Raw genomic sequence first — 20715 nt, 5'->3', positions numbered from 1 at the left:
AAACAACCAACCGAACGACCTACCTACCTACCACAACCACGTACGTACGTCGTCTACTCTCTCTCTCTCTCTCTCTCTCTCTCTCTCTCTCTCTCTCTCTCTCTCTCTCTCTCTCTCCCCCCCCCTCTTTTGCCTTCCTCTTTCACCCCCGTCAACTGCATCCTGCAATGCCACAGCAAAATAGAACAACGATGCGGTGACGTCACGTGTAACCACGCCTATGCTCGATGGTTCTCTCTCTTTCTATCTCTCTTTCTCTCTATCTCTCTAGTGAAACTACCCCCGAGTGCATCGCCACCACCCTGCTACCCTCGCTCGCCCCAGTATAACGCAGCCACCAATTCACTTTGTGCAGTTTTATGCATATTCATTCGGTGTCGTAATAGCCCCCGCCATTAATTCGTTGTCCCGACCTCGGTGCCCTGGCTACATGTAAATCCAATATGTCGGGTCCGTGTAACCGCGACTTGCATCCGCTTTCAGACGCTCTCGCAGAGTTACGAAACGAATGCGTTTACCGAATTATCGAGGAGTTTCGCATAGCTTGTTACGATCGTCAACAAATTTGTTCACACTAATTAAAACAAAAAATTCTTTTGATACAGTAAAAGAGAATAAAGACTGTAAACATAAAAATTATAACGCTAACAGATCATGAAGAATTAGAAAGAAATAAAGGGCATATATCTTCGAAAATAGGAAAGAAACACGAGAGAAGTAGATGCGATGCAAGAAGATTATCGTAAAAAGAAGCACTCCTTTTAAGATTCCAAATAGCACAACCGTTATCCATTGCTGGATTCGTTATTCCAAACTAGCCGCCGTTGCAGAGAAAGACGATTGCGGCATCTGCAATGGGCAAGGACAGTCTGGAAAATTTAACGAAACAGCGAATCGATTTGATCATGGAGCAGCTGGCCAGGAACAGAAGCAATCAGAAGTCAGGAGGAAGCTCGTATTGGAAAATGAGACCGGTCGGACCACCCGAGGGGGTAGCCGAATGAAGAGACCAATGGAGAGAGTGGAGAAGAAGTCCACATTGAGTATCTATGAGGAAAGGAGGATTCCGAAGATCGAAGGGGAGAAGAAGAGTGTTAACTGGTAGGAAGAGAGATAGAGATAAAGACAGAGAAAGAGAAAGAGGAGAGAGAGAGGAGGGGGGAGGGGGGAGAGAGAGAGAATAATGGTTTAGAAGTGGGAGTAGGGAAAGAGGACGAAATGAACGGAGGTTAGAGAATAGGTTGGTTTAACCCGCGCTATTTGAGATAATTGATAGCCAGCATCGGGCTCACGTCCCATGCTCTCGTTGCCCCTATATATGNGAAAAAAGAGAGAGAGAGAGAGAGAGAGAGAGAGAGAGAGAGAGAGAGAGAGCTGCATCTATTGTAGATGCACACTCGGACTCAACGTAATTTCCTCTTTCCGACTAGACACAGAGAGGACTGCATTAGCGATACCGAATCGCATTATTGTTAACTCTCCAAAAATTCGGCTTACGAATTTCGTCTCGGTTACACAATCTTCATTTGTGATTCCGCGTCACTGACCAGGAAAAGAGTAAACCTTGAAATTTATTATGGACACAGAGGGAGCGCAAACCGACTCGAGCAACTCGATTCTCGCGTGCGAAGTGCTAAAAGCAATGTCTTGCTTAATAACATGTAATATCATAGACGAGAAGGAAGGATTATTCTGGCGCGAGGAGAATTGTCGTCAGAAAGAAGGAAATTTTTGAAGGATCTTTAGGATTTACTGAGGTAGATTCTATATGAATAACACATAACATTTTTAACGAGAGAGGAAACGCAATTTGAACGAATTATAAAACAAGTTGAATATGAAAGATGTTTAATAAAAAAACTATTGTAAAATATAAAACAACTATACTGAATATTGGCATTGCAAATTTCGCTCAAAAAGACACAGTTGACGATTTTAGATTCGTGTTCATATTCAGACGTAACAGCTAGTGATCTGTAATTCAACGCGGAAGAATTCTCATCAGAAAAGATCAGTGAACTGTCTTAAAAATTTTAATTTATTTAAACAGTACTTTGCAAAAATTTTAAGATTCTCTATACTTTGGATCCCGATAATAATTGCATTTATTGATATATTATAGTTCAACACATACTAAAGGATGAAGAAATTTATTTAGTCTAGTTTTATTAATCTTGACATTATAGATTAAAAAAAATTGATTATATTTCTTTTTTATGTAACATGAAACGTAGGGATGTAATTTATACTTATAAAATTTTCTTTCTTTTGTTTTCTGTTATAGAGAACACGTCGATTGTTCTCGTTTCAAGGTATTGGTATATATTTCATCCGCGCGATGTATTAACTATGCATGTTGAGCCATTATATGACTCGGCGATTATTCGCGTTGAAATTAATTGTTAATAAAGTAGCCGTTAACTGAAGCGCGCACAGCACACAGAGAGCGCTAGTTTTCAACGTTTATCACGGACGACGAGGTAGAAAGGTGCAACGCAGACCTCGCAGAGGAGGAAGAAGGAAGAGGAGGAAGATAATGAAACCGGGGGGTGGAAAAAGGACATAGCTCCTACCGATAACGTAACGATATTATCCTCGACGGAGGACGATGATTACCGGCACAAAGAGATATGCGGCCGGTATATTCCGTGTAGCCGGCAGCCCGTAACGAGACAAACTACTCCTAATTCCGGGCCTGCTCGCCATTGTGAAAGTGCTTTTGCTACAATGACGGCATCTCTCTCGTTGTTGCTGGTGGTACGTTGTTGCTAGATACCGGTGGTGAGCAGCAAATTGGATTACACTATCGACACCCTGCTACGAGCGGCTACAAGGTAACAAGGCCGCGCACACGTAGAGGAACTAGCGTTCTTACATTCACGATGTCATTTTCGAAATCGTCGGGCGTCATTTTGTTACTTTGCGATCGGTCTCTCGTTCCTCTTGGAATCTTTTAGGACCTATTCAAGGAAGAGATCTCTGAATTATTCATGCATTTTTTTACATAAACTTCAAGGACTCCTGAATGGAAAATTTCTAAATCAATTTTAGACTGCAATCTTTATTAGATAAGTCAATTTATTATTAACTTACAAGCTACATATGAAATTAAAAATAACTTTAAATTTTTATTATAATATATACGAAAGGAGAAAGCAACAAAAGATTTGATTTAAGTTGATTATTAGTATTGTAGTAAAATAACTAATTTATAATTGTCAAAGTGCATAATTGTTGCTAAAATATTTCTCGATAGTTCAAGAATTAATATCGCATATCTCGGAAAGTATTTTGAAAATGCAAGGCGCGACTCGAGAACACGAAAGTATCCGGCGGGATTCTAATTGAATTTATCGCCTAATTAGAGTGTCCCTAAGATTAATACGCAGATTTAATTTCGGGACGTAATTGAAAGACCATTCTCGTCTTTGCGTACTTTCCTTCTGTTAATAATTCAGTGATGAAGATATAGATATATATCACGCATAGTCGCGCTCGTCGCTCCCTAGACGATAATTGCTTTTATATCTGCATTTATTAAGATAACTTGATGACAAATTCGTGCTAGAGAGAAGAGTCCCAATGGTAACTTCATCTTAATACGCGAAGACTGAGAGAGATACAAGACACGATTACGCTTTCGAAACACGGGGAAAATTAAATTAAAACCGAAAATCACATTTAGATGGTTATAAAGCTGTACAATCGTATCAATCACTAGATACAAGAAAATCAATCATTCATAATTGATTTAACTGAAAAACATTCATTTCTTTGTAATAGTATATTGCCTGTGGGGAAAATATGTACGTAAATAATTATTTGAGATATTTTGCTTTACCCCAGCTGTATCATTCTCTCTGAAAATAACTATTCTTTAGATTCTGATTAAATAATTCCTCGTTGCATTCTTGCTTGCGGCGAAGTGTTATTTTCAATTACAGCAAAAGCAGCTATTTATTAAATACCACACATTCAAGTCTTCTCTTTGTATCTGCGTCAACGCGGAAAGTGGGTCGAGCATATTCTCTTTCGATTGAATCGACAAAATAGAGGGAGTTTCTGTATACAATGTATATACAACATTTGAATTAAACTATTTAAAATTATTTACTCAATTTTCAAGAACTCAGCTTTAACCATTTGATACAAAGCAAACCCTATAACAAATTTTATCAGACTTATCTAAAAAGTCAAAATGCATTACATTTTGTTTAAGTAACTCAACAATTTTTTGCTATGTTGTTACACGGCTGCATAATTCCACAAAAAGTAACTGTTATGCTTTTCTATTTTCGTATAAACATACATTGTATATCATACAGATATATTATTTCACGAATTATTCGCGTTGTATTGTTCTAGTTTAAATTTACTTCGTAGTTATCGATTGAGTTATTTCGATTTGTAGAATATTAACTATTTAATTGATTGCATTATACCATCTAGTGTCTCGAAATCTTATGTTCCTCAAGGATACAGTACTGAAATTTATACGCAAAGCAGACGCACTCTGATTTAAGGGACACACGCACCACGATTATTCCCCCAAGGCTTCAACCGGACGTTTCGAACGGAATATCGACTACACCAGAAATTAAACCGCAACACTGTCGTCTCATTCCCAGGAGCACACATCTATTGTCTCTCTTTACGGCGGGAAGGACTATGCGCGTGATGATCATTCTGATGAATATATTAAATTTTACTAAGATGTCAAAGGACTCGACTAACTAAAAATTTACAACGTGTAGAATAGAGATATCCTAATTCAGGAAACAGGTTATCGTGCGCGACTTTACTACTTTACCCGGTAGCGGAAAACGGAAGGCTACTTGTGCTCGGATAAGTGGATAGTTCGTTCCGAGTGGCTGGCTGTATCGGCCAACCACTGCCATCTCCGGGATAACGACCGATCCTTGCAGAGAACGTTGAACATCGATGTGTATTAAGACCAGGTTGAATAGCCGAAGTTTCATACCTTTATCGTGAGTAGAATAAAGCAATAAAACGTTGAAACGGAGACAAACCGGTATCATCTGGCTTGGGCTTTGGAACAAATAAATGAAATGGAATCGACGTGATAGAGGACCTTGTTTTAAATTTAAATCGCGGAATGGATATTGCCAAGATATTAAAATATTTACCGATATGCGCAAGTGTTTTCCGTTACGTTTCCGTCACGCTAATCGTGCCTCGTTCCGCGGCTGATCGATGATACGTAGGAGACTGTACAAATTATAATTTGATATCATACATGTAAACGACTATATTGGATTTTATAGATAAATAATGCATGATCCGGCTGGATTCTCTAGGTCGTCCCATATTGCGCCATGTTTACGTTTGTCCTGACGCAGACGTCGATGAATATTCATACGCTAGTTTATATACATACCTAATTTACCATTTTCCGTTGAAGCGTTTACTCCTCACCCTTTCCTGTTCCTTGATCAATCGCGGGCACGTTTATCAGTTTGAAAAAAAATAAAAGTAATAACCAGTCTCTCTCTCTCTCTCTCTCTCTTTCTTCTTAATGAGTCACTTGTTTTTCTCAAATAACGTTGCTAGAGTAACAGAGCTTGCGTTTTAGTCGCGTATGATAAACTGTGGGTGGTAATAATGATGACATAGAGTAGCGGCCACACTGACTACGACAGCTTTGACCCATTTCCTCGGCATAAGGGCATGTGCGCGACGTGTAAAATAGAGACATCCCAATTTAACGCGAAAGGTCCGCCCAGAGCTTGGCTTTACAGCCGCACCACTTCCGGTATAACTGGAAAGTGGCTGGAGATCACTCGGCACATAATGGGTAAGTGGACAGCTTCGTGCGGAGGTGACCAGTTTATATCGAGAATAGACAAATTGGATATTAAACCGAGTTCCGCAACGGGCGAATTATGGGTCGATCTGTGCTAAAACCTGCACATACACCCGACCTTTCTCAGCACTAAACCTCAGGACCACGTATTGACTTGAGATCCTTCCAACAAATTATCACTATTCAAAGAAAACTATTCAAGAACCGGTATTTTGATGGCCACTTGCCATAAGAATATTAGACATACTGTTTAGACTAACGCGTGGTCCGAGTAAACGATCGGAGCAGATGTCATTATGATTAAAGTAATGTTCACTAATATTCTTGTAACCCATCTTATTTTCAAGTATCATAGCCGAAAAATTCCAATGAAATAATTTCGATAATTTAATACATCGAGATTTAAACAAAAATCGAAAGAACTATTATCCATATTTATAATGGGTAATATTAATTTTTATTACAAATTCTTTGCTATAAAATAATAAGTAACAAAAGCGCCTTATTGGTCGGAATTGACTCTTAAATAATATTTCGATGTGAATTTATTTATATAGAAAGGACGGTTTTATTAAAGTGTTTAAAAATTTAGATAAATACAGATTTGAAAATAATTCTATTAAATTATTAAAATAATTATGACGCTCAAGTTGATTGCTAAAATGCTTTTTTTTGCAGCATTGCTCATGTTTGAATTTTCTAATTAATTGATTTAACAATATTATTTTCAGACCTATATCTAATTATATTTTTAGATACTTCAGTAAAATCATATTTCTGTATACACCATCCAGTTGTAAAACTGCACGCCAAAATCATTTTCTCAAACACAATCTTAAATCGAATTTGGACAGTAATATCACAAATTAAATTGTCAAGCAATTTGATAATATAGATTCTAATAAATATCCTGAAAAGCTATAAATAATTTGCTAATAGATATTTATGTAATTTATAATCCTTTTAAGAATATGAATTCCAAAAAAACATGTATATCGCGCGATCTTTAATATGCACAATATTACAACGGGAAAATAAAATCAGCACACAGTAAATAAAAAGCCAGATATTAAATTTTACGCTTTTTTGAAAATTCATGAAATTTGTGATTAACATTTAGAATTCAAATTTTCAGTTATTATACTCATAGTTTTAGGAAAATTGATGATTACATTAACATAACTTATTTCTAACTTACATTAACATAACTTATTTCTAACTTTATATAAATTGTGCATAACACATATGAGTTTTATATATATATATATATACTTTTGTCATATATGCAATGTGCCCTTTGCACTATTTTCTGAAAGTAAGATACGATTTACTGGTTCGCTTTTTATTGCACGAGTTCACTTGTATTCTTGAGCATACGAGAGTCGGAAAAATCGCTGACATGCATCACGAGAAAGAGAAGCGCGTCGGTGCTTATACGCTCGTTGCATACTAGTCCGCGTGATAACGCTAACAAAAAGGCGTATCGCGTGTTACTTTAGATGCCATCTCTTCCCCGCACATATGCGGTTGAAAATATTTCACAAATATTTCAGTCTCGCGGATTTACGTGGCGCACCGTTGTTCTCGGAGACGTAAGAAAATGTAACAAGTTTATTCTCACCGGTTTAGAGTAAACTGTTAAGGCTCATACTATGAATTACTATTCGATTCTGTCCTCGTACTTGCAAATTTGAAAATTCTCCATCTCTTCTGACGTCACGATGAACGAATTGCGTCAAATAAAAACGATTCTATTTTTTTCAACTAAAATTAACTGTACTTTCTTTCTCGAGACGTGCGATAAATTCTATTGTTCCATGCGCTGCGCTCGAAATAAGTCAGAAGAAGTCGTGATAGTGCTCGTCAAAAAGTTTCTCACGCGCAACGGAATGAAGCAGAGAAGTAATAATGTTATCATTGCGATAACTTTAACGTAGTAATTACAGCAACCATTTAAACACCGTTTATTAACTGTAGTTATTAAAAGAATGAATTATCGTGTGAGTAGCGCATCTAATCGCGTGTTCACCTCGCGGAATCATTCGCGGTTAAGGTCTCTTTTTTTTTAACACGAAAGCTGCTGTTGCTTGTCACTTTAACGAGAAGACGCATTCTCGCAGAGATGACTGATCTATATAGTCATTTGAGCTTAGCAAACCGACGGATCTAAGCTCGGTACATTGCAAACACTTACTATACATTACACGTCATATACATATTATATATACATATTTTAAATGATAATGTAATAAATGTTTAAAGAAAAATAAAAGTACAAGGTGCAATATAATGTAAGCATAATAAATGAAGTAAAAACAAAATCCATATATTGTTTTCTTATTTGAAAAGTAGTTTAACTAAAAATATGTAATTTTCAAGTTATTATTACAAATGAGTTACCTCCATTAATCATTAAAAGTAAACTAATTTAACTTCATAGTCCGTTCACAAAATATTACTTGTATCGTATATTCTTAAAATTTTCAAAAAGATCACAATATCCTCTACATGAGTGAGACGATTTAGAATTATATTATTTTGTTAGATCAAAGAGAAACTTTTTTACAAACAACATTTAAAATTAAGACAGTTTGGTTTAATTAAAGTTTAAAGAACAAATTGTTTTATTTTGAATTTAGCAGATTAGGATAAATATAAAAAATTAATGACATATTTCGAGTTATGTCACTTTTAACGAATTATTTCGAATTTATTATAATTTTATAAAATATCAAATTTTTACAATCTCCTTTACTTCAAAAAGGATTATAAAACGAAAATAATATTTGATCATATTCTAATAGTATATTTTTTGCCAATGTTATTTGACTAGTGAATAATTTTCTATTAAGTTGAAAAATAGTTCTGAAACAATTAATGAGTTGTATTACTTTTGAAAAGAACAATATGTGTTTAATATATGTGGAGCGTAATAAAGAAACTTGTTTACAATTTATGTTTCTTAATGTAGAAAGAAAAAAACGAAGATCTGAGCTTTCAATATTTTCGTTGATATCCAGCATTATTAGATGTTTAATTATGTATATGTCGCAATTGTTGATTTCTTATTAAGATAAATATTTATTCTCGTTAAATTCTTAGATTACTTTTTCTCATCAAGATAGATATTCGATATCCTATATTGTATTTTTATCTTATTTATCAAGCACCCAATTTCGAGAGCATTATAAATTGAAAATTATTAAAGATTAATGGAATTTGCGCAAGCCGATTAAATAAAAGAGAAGAAGCGAGATCAACTCAACCATCATTTTTTTATGATAAAAATTATGACACTTGTTACGGAAAATAGCTGGCTTTGCATAAAGATATAAAGTTGAACAACGTCGCGAATAGCGAATAAACGAGCGTGATAACTTACGTCTTTACTTTATATACGTACCTTCTGCAAGAAACGATGGCCGTATCATTTTATAAAACGGTGATGCAAAGCTTGTATTTCATATTTTTTCGTAGTTGCGGAAATCTCGCGCGATATTCGACGAGTTTTATCTCCTCCATGAGAAGAAAAAAAAACCGGCGCAACGCAACCGCGCAAAGTCTGTCGATGGGGAGACGAATTTATGTTCCAGCGGGCAAAGAAATTAATATATCAATGCCGCTGGAGAATCTTCCCGCCCTTTTCATTCCAACGCCGCGATATGTCTGACATGGAAAAATGGATCGGGAAAGATCGCACTTGGTATTGATACCGTTCTTCTTCTCACGAGGCACACTATCCTCAGGCCACGAAATTCTGACCTCAATAAAACTTCGCACGTATGCAGAAGACAGATAAGTCTGTCTTTTATCATTTTGGACATAAAATGTTTTCTTCAATTTCTATGATTTTTCTAAGATTCGAAAATGAATTTTGCGAGGTTGAATATAAACAAGGTACAATAGTGACATCACAAGAAAGCATGATGGACCGAACGATCAAAGAAACGAAATAAAATATCTCAAAATAATGCATGAAAAGTTCATTATACTATCAGAAAGATACATTCGTATCACCGCATATTTTGTGCAAAACACTCCTAGGTTGTCAACATAATCCCTTTCTCGTGATACTTGTATTAGCTTTTTTGCTCTATTCTTGCTAGTATTGACTATCTTTGCTCTATTCTTTAAAAAATTCCACCACATTTTGCGCAATTTTTTTCATTTACAATCTAGAAAGAGAAAGAAAAATAATCTGCGAAAGAAAAAATTATATTCAGCCGAACTGTATCTTCTCCATCGAAATCCGTAAAATCTCAGAAAAATACTAATGTTATCAAAGATCTCTCATACGAAGACTCGTAAACTAACCAAAGGTAATGGCGCACGTATTTATTTACTGATTCGTTAAAATTTTTCGCAAAAATACACGTGGTTGTCGTAAATAAATTTTCTTTTATTCAATGAATGCATGAGAGAAAAGTGGTTCAGTCAGTTGTCATAATTTAATTATAATTTGTGATATCCTTTTCATTGTTAATTATACTTTTTTTGTAAAATAATAAATGTAATTACTATTATTGATATTATAACAATAATAATTATAAATAAAAATGGGACTTTTAACAATTATTTTACTATACGCGATTATAATCACAAATATATACAGAAAGAGCGATTTTGCTGAAGTATCTAAAAAAGTTAAATATCGATCTGAAAATGATTTTGTTAGACTATCAAAATAATTATAAGAATCTCAAGTATGATGAGCATTACCACAAATAATTTTGATATTCTAGCAACTTATAATTTAATCTATATTTTCAGTTCTGTATCTAGTTAAATATTTTATTGAAATAAAATCTTTTTCAACGAAATCGTTCTTTCCATGTATAGCAAACCTTTTTTTTTCAATATACATATAGATATATAAAAAATTAGAAAAATTAGAAATCTATCAATGATCAGAACATGAGTTTTATATGAATCAGATCAAGTAATTTCACAATAAAATGAAAAATCGCACGATCTCCTATATATTATCCTATAATCATGCACTGAGAGAAAACGAAATAGTTTTGGCAACTATAAATTTGACAACTTTTGCAATTGAAGTACCTATAACTAATTTTACAAAATAATAGAAACTGAAGTAGTGTTTAATATTATAAAAATATAGTCATGATAACAAATTGTATGCACTATTAATTGGTAGTGAAATAGTAACTCAACTACATTGACTAGTTACTTGGATTTTAATGCAAATAGATGTAACAATTACAATTTTCTAGTTTAGACAAAAACTTTTTTTTAATAACATTATCACGTAACTACTTAATCATTGTTGAGATAATTTTAAAAAATACATTAAAAATCTTTTCCCTAAAGTCGTTCACAAATAGTACGCGGCATTGTCATCAGAAGAACGTAACGGAGTTCAGTTTCTCTCAAGAAGAAAACTTAGCTTACCAATACCACTTACAATAAAAGGTTGTTGATTTCAAATTTGGAAGACAAAAATAAATAAGAAATGCATACACAAATTTGTAACTATATATTATAAAACTTTAATAAGAATAATAAGTAAATTAAGTGAACTAAGAAAGTGTAGTAATATTAACCATTTGTAATTGATTATATGGTCAATGTTACTATATTTTTTCTTAATTTACTTAATCTATTCTTATTAGAATTGAATTATATATATATATAGAGTTGAGGTGCTATTTTACTACAAATTTATAGTTACTGGTACGACTTTTTTTCTCTGAGTGTGCAACAATTATCCGAAGATAAGTGCATTTGAAAGCAGCCAGTCGCATACTGAGAAATCTCTTTAATCTCACGAAACCAAAGACGACAGAACGCGAAGGATTCATCCGGTGGTTAAACGTATGCGTAACCATGGGAAGTCAACATTGACGCAAGCTGCACAGCATACGTTACAGTGATTACAGCGATAACAACAGTCTTATCCGGGTTACATTACAGGATTTCGTTACACGCACTTAGTTCGCGCCTGGTCCAATAAACACGTAGAACTTATTAGGAGAGAGAGTTACATTGGGAACATGTTTCTGCATCAGGAAATTAGTCATTTGTATTAAATTAGCTTTACCTAGATTTTACTTTACAATCGTATCTATATATGCAAGATAAAATACTACCTTCGCAGCGGGATACTAGAGAGCGACTGAGAATTTCGAGGGGAGAAAATATTTCGTGTCGTATCTTTGAAATACGTGTCACGATTATGACGATTAGATCGGATTGATCGAGGACTCCCGTTGATCGAGGACTCCCCTTGATCGATGGTTTCATTTGGCGAAATGACCGCAACTGAATTTTATCACGGTTATAATAACGTACAATCATAATAATGCTGGCCATTGCAATGATACGCGAAAGGTACACCTGGTCGACCGATATATAATAACGGCGAAATATGAATATTCAGATTGCTCACACGTTCCCTTCTGTCGCGGAGTAAGTTAATATATACGTATATCGGTGTGTCAGTACACGCATATATGAATCGAATATACCGCAGCGCGATTCTGTCAGCGACGTAGTAACAAAAGTCAGTGTTTCCACTCGTTTCCTTCAGAACCGTTTGCGGGAGTCCTGACGGCGACATACGGGGGTGTAACGTATAGCATTATTATTCAACAGATACGCTTGTGAATATCACACCCTCCGTTTTGCCGCGTAGTAATGCTACGTCACAATCGTTACGGAATAAATAAGCCTTGAAACGGCGTCGCGTAATCCGCTGAGGCGTTATCGTATTCGTAACTTCCGAATTGCATCTATCATAGGACAAGCTAAATTGCGTTAGCCACAACTGTTAATACGATATGGTTGTAAAAAGAAAACGAATAAGAGAGAGAGAAGAGAGAGAGAGAGAGAGAGAGAGAGAGAGAGAAAGAAAGAAGAAAAGCTTCTCAAAGCTTTCTATAACTATATTTTTTTTAAGAACAGAGATATGTTTCGCGACTGATTCTATTTTATTACGCAGTAACCATTTTTTTTTTTAGTTACGCTAGATTCAACTTATAAATTTATTCTTTTTCATGGCACATAAAAGCTGTTATGTCTAAACTTATATCTTTATATTTCTTCTGCTGTACCGTGTTGATTTTATACTGTATATTTTAAATATATGTACATATATGTATATCTTTTCCACGCATCTCTTGACGAGTTAGACTCTATAATGTAAATTTCACTTAGTACTGAATTATTTATCAGAGAAAGAAATCTCGTATTTTAATTTATGAAAATGTACGAATAACAATTACAGTGCAGTTATGTTCAGCGTGATGGATTCCAACGTAAATTTATCTTTGTTCATTTAATTCTTTTAAACAAGAGCGTCTTCGTAATATGAGCAACAGATTAATTGAGTGTGTATTTGTAGCGGACGTCGATGCGCGTAAGACGTCCGTAATGTGCATCGATCCATCTTTAGTCCATCCACGCGTAACCAATCAGTTCGTAGTCTTCGTTTGCGAAACGATGTATCTGACGAGCGGTAATTAATATACATCACGTCCAATATTCCAATGAGTAAAATTATTAATTGCTTCGAATAAGACAGTTTATTCGATACAAGCAGCCCTGATAATATTAAATTGTTATCTCAGACATTACGCCTCGTAAATTTAAAGTTAAACGAAACTATGTTTTAATTTAAATTTTATACATTCTATACTGTAAAAAAGACATGTAAAATAATACGTGTAAAAATTACATAATTTATTTTATAGAAATACATATATAAAATTGTATATTTTTACTAAAATTAGTACTTTAATCTCTAATTGTATAATAAATATGTTTTTATATTTTATATTGGAAATTATGCAATAATAGATATATTTTATAGCTTTTATGTAAATGTATAAATTTTTGTAATATTATATACAGAGTGTTTGAAAAAAAATTATTGAAGACGATTTTCGGCAATTTTTATCAATCAATATTTTATTAACTATTGCGAAAATTTCAAAGTGATAAAGGACTTTTCTTCTCAGTTTAGTTCATTTTGCCTCTATGCGAAAGATATATTATTATTTTCCAAACACTGTATATAACATGATAATATCATATTATATTTCTATATTTCACTTTCATATATATTAGTAATATAATTTTAAAAAATTATATAATTTATTGGCGAATTATTACGTAAATAATATGAAAAAAGTTACGTGTAAAATTACAATTAGTCTTAAAATAGTAATTTGGGATCTACTATTAAACGTATATATTTATACTGTATTCTCTTTGGAGTGAAATCTCACTCCAAAAGATTGAAAATTTAGTTGAAAAAAAAGTGAAAATATTTTTACTCTTACACAAAAATGATTTTTATTCAGATTTTTATTCTTTAATAATAAGATTTTATTCTTTTGGAATGAGATTTCTCTTTTGGAGTGAAAGTCACTCTAAGGAATGAAGTCTCATTCCAAAAAAAGAGTGAAAATCTGCCACTCTCGTTCAAGAATGAAACATTTTCATTCTTTTTCAAGATTGATCCAATTTTCACTCCAAAAATTTAAAGAGTTGTAAGTGAAGTTATAAATAAAATTATTTTTCTGTGTAGTAATTAAACATTTTGCAAAAATAAATTTACGATTGAAATTAAATTTACGGACTACAAATTTAACTTCAATTATAAATTTTATTTTGCAAAATGTTTAATTATTAAAAGAAAATGATTTTATTTATAAGATATTAATTATAACTTCACTAACATACATATGTAAATATACTCCTTTAATGCGTCCTATTATAAATTACCATTATAATATTTTACATATAACTTTTAATATTAGCTATGTATAAATTTCCCATTCTGAAAACAGCCTGTGGAAAGCACTTAATGGAAATGAATTGCCTTTATTGCAATTATTTTTATGATTTTATAAAGAAAAAATTTTTGTTTTTTATTCGTTTTTCGAATTCGTTAAGATAAATAGCTACGATATATAACTCACTTACATCGGAAGATATTCTTTATATCTTTACGTTTGTTGTTTTCTGAAGCAACAGATTAAACAGCTGTGTATGCTTAGCAGTAGAATGTGCGCAATGTATGTAATCTATATCGATCCATCTTAGATGCATTGACACATAACCGATTAGACCTCCTCGGCCAATGAAATGATGTATCGAGTAAACTAAGACATCTTCGTAGTCTGCTATTCCTCTCGAGTTACATCAAGTATCATTAGCCAACCATTACAACGATCAATATTAGTTTATTTAACATTACAACATATCGATATTTTAAACCAACGAATTATGAGACACAGATGCTCATACAGATTATAAAAATAAGAGAAAGAAAGAGAATATATTGTTTTTTTTTAATTGTTACAGTATGTTAAAAGAATTTTTATCCTACTATGTCATAAAAATTAATTTATTGTAATTATATCCTCGATTTCTCTTGATATTTTTATAACTTATACTTTTATTTTATTACATAATTTCTTTACGTTAACATAAAAAATATACAATATTGAATAAAAATTAATCAACGAATTCAAATGAATAAAGAGACTGACAATGAATTCTCTATCTTAAAATTGTCGTGTTATTTATATAAAATTATTTAAAATCCTCTAATATCAGTGAAATATAGTATTAGAAATATAGTATTAGAATTTTTGGAAATGTTGATGCCGTATTTGAATTAAAAGAGTGACTTCAAAAAAAGAGTTATTTTTGCCCGTTTTTTGGACCCTCAATTTTTGGATTGAACTATATGCCAAATGATATCATACAGTGAGATATTAATTACAAAGAAGTTTCAGAGGTGACAATTGTTATATGTTGTTGGCTGGAAGGGGAGGGGAGGGGTGTCACATCGTTTATGCGAAAATCCGTTTTCTTTTACATTCCCAGCTCTAATCATAATTGTCAACTCAATTTCAAACTTCTCTGTAATTAATGTTTCAATATAAGGTAAAATTTGGCATACAGTTCAGTTCCAAAATTGATGGCCTAAAAAACGGACGCTTTTTGAAATCATTCTTTGAATAGGAACTCAAATTTGAAAATTCATAATGACTAAATCAATATGGCAGACGGAAATGCTAAAAGTTTGCTCGATTTCGGCGAATGTAACATTAGATTTTTAAAGCCTCTGATTCTGATTTCGAATTCAAAATTTAAAAATTCAAACTGGCTGAAACAATATAGAAAAATAAAAAATAACTGATTCAATCACTGGCGGACGGAAATGAAAATGCCAAAAGTCGCCTGATTTTGATGAAATGTAGTGTTAGTTAGAGATTTTCCGCTTAGAATGTTTCAACTTTTCATATCTCATGAATAACAATTTCGAAAGGATTCTACAATATGTCATTTGAAATATTTTAATAGCCAAAATGTTTACTAAAACAATATGTCATTTGAAATATTTTAATAGTCAAAATGTTTACTAAAAACCTCCAAAATCATTTATTCGAGCCGGATTGGAAGGAATCCAAATCGGTTGTTATTAACAGAGAGAGGGAAAAGGCTGATTGACAGTCTACTCAGCCCTTCAACAAAAAATTTTTTTAACTAAATGAAATAAATGCAAAATTTTTTTTGCAGTTAAAAATTGCAAAATTACGCAAAATTGTTGGGAAATGGTAGCGCATAAATCGGAGGCATTTTTTATATAGTTAGAGAGCATAATTTTGTAATTTTATACGACTCAGGAATGAATAGATCTGTTTGTTCCAAGAGGGAAGTGCCACAAGGGTTGTAGCGCAAAAATCGGAATTGCTTGGAAATGGTAGCACATAAATCGAAGATATATTTTGTATATTTAGATAGCGCAATTTTGTAATTTTAAACGACTTACGGACAAATATGACTATTTCCAAGACTTGTTCCGAGAGGAAAATGCCAAGAGTTGAAGCGCAAAAATCGAAATTGCTTAAAAATAATAATAGCGCATAAATCGAATATATTTTTTGCATAATTAAAGAGCGTAATTTTGTAATTTCATATGACTCAGGAATGAATAGGTTTGTTTGCTCTTAAAGGGACGTCTATTAGAAGTTGCACCGCAAAAATCGAAATTGCTGGAAAATAGTAGCACATAAATCGAAAATATATTTTGCATAATTAGATAACATAATTTTGCAATTTTAAAAGATTAAGAGATGAATAAGGAAAGATTCAGTATTAATTCCTCAATGCGAAACAGGCCGGTATTCATAGTCGATTCTTGCATTTAAAACTGTTTTAAATAAAGTCTTAAGATATCATAAATCAATCCGAGAACTATATTAGCCTCTTAAGATATTATATTTAAAACAGTATTAGTATATAATCAGACTATGAATACCGTCCCATGTTTTTTTTTAGTGTTTCATAGTTGGTAGCTTCTTCCTTATGAACAAACCTAGATAGAGAAGACAGGGATTTAAAGAGAGACACATACAAGAGAGGATTTTTCATTGATGCGGAGTTCGATTCTGAACTTAAAATTTGAAATTTTAAAATGCTTGATATATGCTCCAATATGACATACGTAAAGGGTTTTCGAGTACATTGATTCAGATTAAAAATTAAAATTTGAAGAAAAAAATGATTAATAATGTTTTTTTGTCATTATTTAAAAATTGAATAAATGTGTATATCGAATAATGTAAGTATAAAGTGTCATTCATTAAAATATTTTGAAATTAAAAGATTTTATTCCGTAAATAAAAAACCAATATACAAACCCGTATACAAAAAACCAATCACAACAATTGAAATGCCATTTTATTAGGGATTCATGTCAATTTAATATGAATTATTATATAGGGTAACTATCCCAATTACTACTGTGCCTGTCCCTATTAGTGTGCTATTTTGATAAGTCATAAAGAAAACTAGCACAAATAAATAAGAAAAAAAAATTTTTTTTTGTTAAGTTAAATTAATGCATATGATATCGAAGATAATATTTTATTTTTTGATTATTAAAGTATTTTAAATATTTTTGAAAAGATATGAGGAATTTATGTGAATTCAGTAATACGTACCGCAAGATTTTAAAGCGGAAGGAAGGAAATGAAAAAAAATTTATATCAATATATTACTTTAAAAATATATTATTTTAAAATGTTTCTAATTAAAATAATTTGAAGATTTTAAAATTTATATAACTGTCTAAGTGATATCTTTATGTATCCGTCTTAAAACCATCTGTAAAGTTCTTTAGATTTAGTTCTAAAGTATTGAAACTTGTTCCTGTTAATGTGCTTTATATTGGAGCTGAGAATGTTGTGTTATGAGTGTACTTTGAAATAAATATAATTGAAATAATTATTTATGTATTAATATAAACAATTAACTTAAATTTATTATCTGTTCTAGTAACTATATGTTAAAATAAAACATATAGTAACTATATGTTAAAATGAGTCAAATGTGGATAGGCAGACAAATTGGGAGCACATTAATATGGCCGATTAGAGGACATTAATAGGGACAAACATTTTTCTATTTTTGTCAAAAAGATTATAAAGTATTAACATTTTTTTAAATCAAAGAAATATTAAATTTAAGAAAAAGAAGTAATTAAAAAACCGATATTGATTGCAAGCAAATAAAAATAAAGTTACAATATTTAATAATTAATAAGCAAATTGGCTAAAAGGCATATTAATAATAAGAGATAACAGGGATAGTACCTTAGATCAATTTGTAAAAATTAAGATAAATTAAGATTACTTGAGATCAGCGCGCTTGTGATGGGCTAGTGAATATAAAATGTATACTAATATTAAATTATTCTACTTCCATTTTCATATAAAAAACGATAATGAGAGAGCCACGATAATACCTTCGCTTAAGTAGAGCAGTTCTATCACGACAATCATAAACAAATAATTAAAAAAGGATCCTTGTAAATATCACAACGATTAATTCAAAGTGCTTGTCCAACTATAAAATAAACACCACCATATAATCACATCAGTAGTCATTCTAATTGTAAAAATCATCAAGCAAGTACAAAATGAGCACCATAATCTGAAAATGAATCCGGGATAGTGAGGACGCTTTAATGCTAATTGTTGTTGTATATATTCTGCATGCACAGAAAACTTTTCCAACTTTCTTTCTCTCGCAGCCGAAGAACTACTCACTCACGAACATTTCCTATTTTTTATATTTCGTGCGTTATGCGTCGTGATTTTTAAACAATTTTCATTTGTTTTTCTAAAAGAAATTCGAGAAGTGTAATCGAGCGACGAAGTCATTTTGTTTGATTTTAATTGATTTTAAATGATTTTATATTCGATTTCTTGAGGTGACTTTACACGATAATAATATTGATCAGTAATATAACAGTATGTATCAATATTTTTAGTATTCTTTCAACTTTATACGAGTATTATTGACAATATATTTTATTGTAGTTTTACGTACATTATTTCTATCTATTGCATTATGACATACTGCATTGTGGATCCTAATAAAGTAATACTGATGCTCGAGAATCAAAATTCATCACCGTCAGTATTCTACATCTATCCATCAATATACACACGATCATAGTAATGTTATCAGTATTTATTAATGTGTGAGTTATTGACAGTATTATTAAGTAGTAATAAGCTCACTTTTAAAAATTTGATGTTGAAGTGACTTTAATTGAGTTCTGATTTAATTGATTTAACTTGATTTCAAATTGATTTCAATGATAATTGCTTGATTGACTTGTTACTTTGCTGATTTTATGGATGAGTAGTTCCTCGCTTGCACCTTTAACATCGGGACATACAGGAGGACATAGATTTGCCGTGTAGACATAACTCTGGGAGACAAGATCTTGGAATTAATTGTGAGGAATGATAGCAACCCCAATGTAAAATGCGTCGATTGTCGAGAGCGCGATACTATCACATTTATCTTGCGAAATACCGCCGATATTCGCATCACGATTGTTCATCGACGAACTTACGCTCGCAGAAGTTAGGAATCCTTGTTTGTTCTGGATGGTTTGTTCCATTTATGACGCATGGATAGAGATGCGATATTGTCTCAGGTGGCTTGCCCGCCTTGTACGCTTCGATACCTTAGAACTAAATCCAAAGGATTTTATAATTTAAAACGAATACAGGAAGAAAGATATCACTTAGACAGTTGTATAAATTTTAAAATCTTCAAATTATTTTAGTCAGAAACATTTTAAGGTAGTATATTGATATAAATTTTTTTTATTTCCTTCCTTCCACTTTCAAATTACAGACTATTATTTGAGTTGTACAATTATAAATTTAATTAAGATATTAAACTCGAGTTGCTGCATTTAAGCGATGTATTATCTAGAAACTTGAAATTATAACAATGACGCAAGTTCGAGAGTTCTTCATGCACCATTCAAGCGACTCGAATTTATAATTACGCAGCAAATCGTAGAAATTGAAAATAGGTTTCCGTCGTACACGAGGTCGTCATCGTCAGAGCAACCGACTGAATTATAGAGCCTTACTGTGTCTGTTCGAGGGCCATCCAATTTGCGAAAATGATTTTTGCTGTGCAACGATGGGTTCTGGATGACGAGTAATAGTCCGCTTGTTCGTAAATCAAGAAAACTTTATTTCAATGTGCGATTGTTAATTGCTGCCGTTGCACGTCGTTTATCGTTCGTAATCTTTGTGTAATCTTTCAGCAAGATGAGCCTGTATCGAGTCTAATGAATCCATCCTTGAGACGGACAGTTAGCTCGCAATGAAATCGGCAAATAATCGAGAAATCTCGAATCGTTAAGGATTGTCCGGTTTAGGAGCGTATCCAGTAACGACGAAAGTGATTGTAGCGACAACGTTAAAGTAGTATTGGAGAAGAGTCCTCGAAGTTCGATGTAGCGATCGTAACTTTGATCATCTTGTCTCGGATTGCTGTGGTTCGTCTCTCTCTCTCTCTCTCNCTCTTCTCTNTCTACT

The sequence above is a fragment of the Atta cephalotes genome, assembly GCF_000143395.1.
Source record: "Atta cephalotes unplaced genomic scaffold scaffold00031, whole genome shotgun sequence".
NCBI classification, from domain to species: domain Eukaryota; kingdom Metazoa; phylum Arthropoda; class Insecta; order Hymenoptera; family Formicidae; genus Atta; species Atta cephalotes.
The sequence above is the reverse complement of the archived record's forward strand: the minus strand, read 5'-3'. Positions refer to the sequence as shown.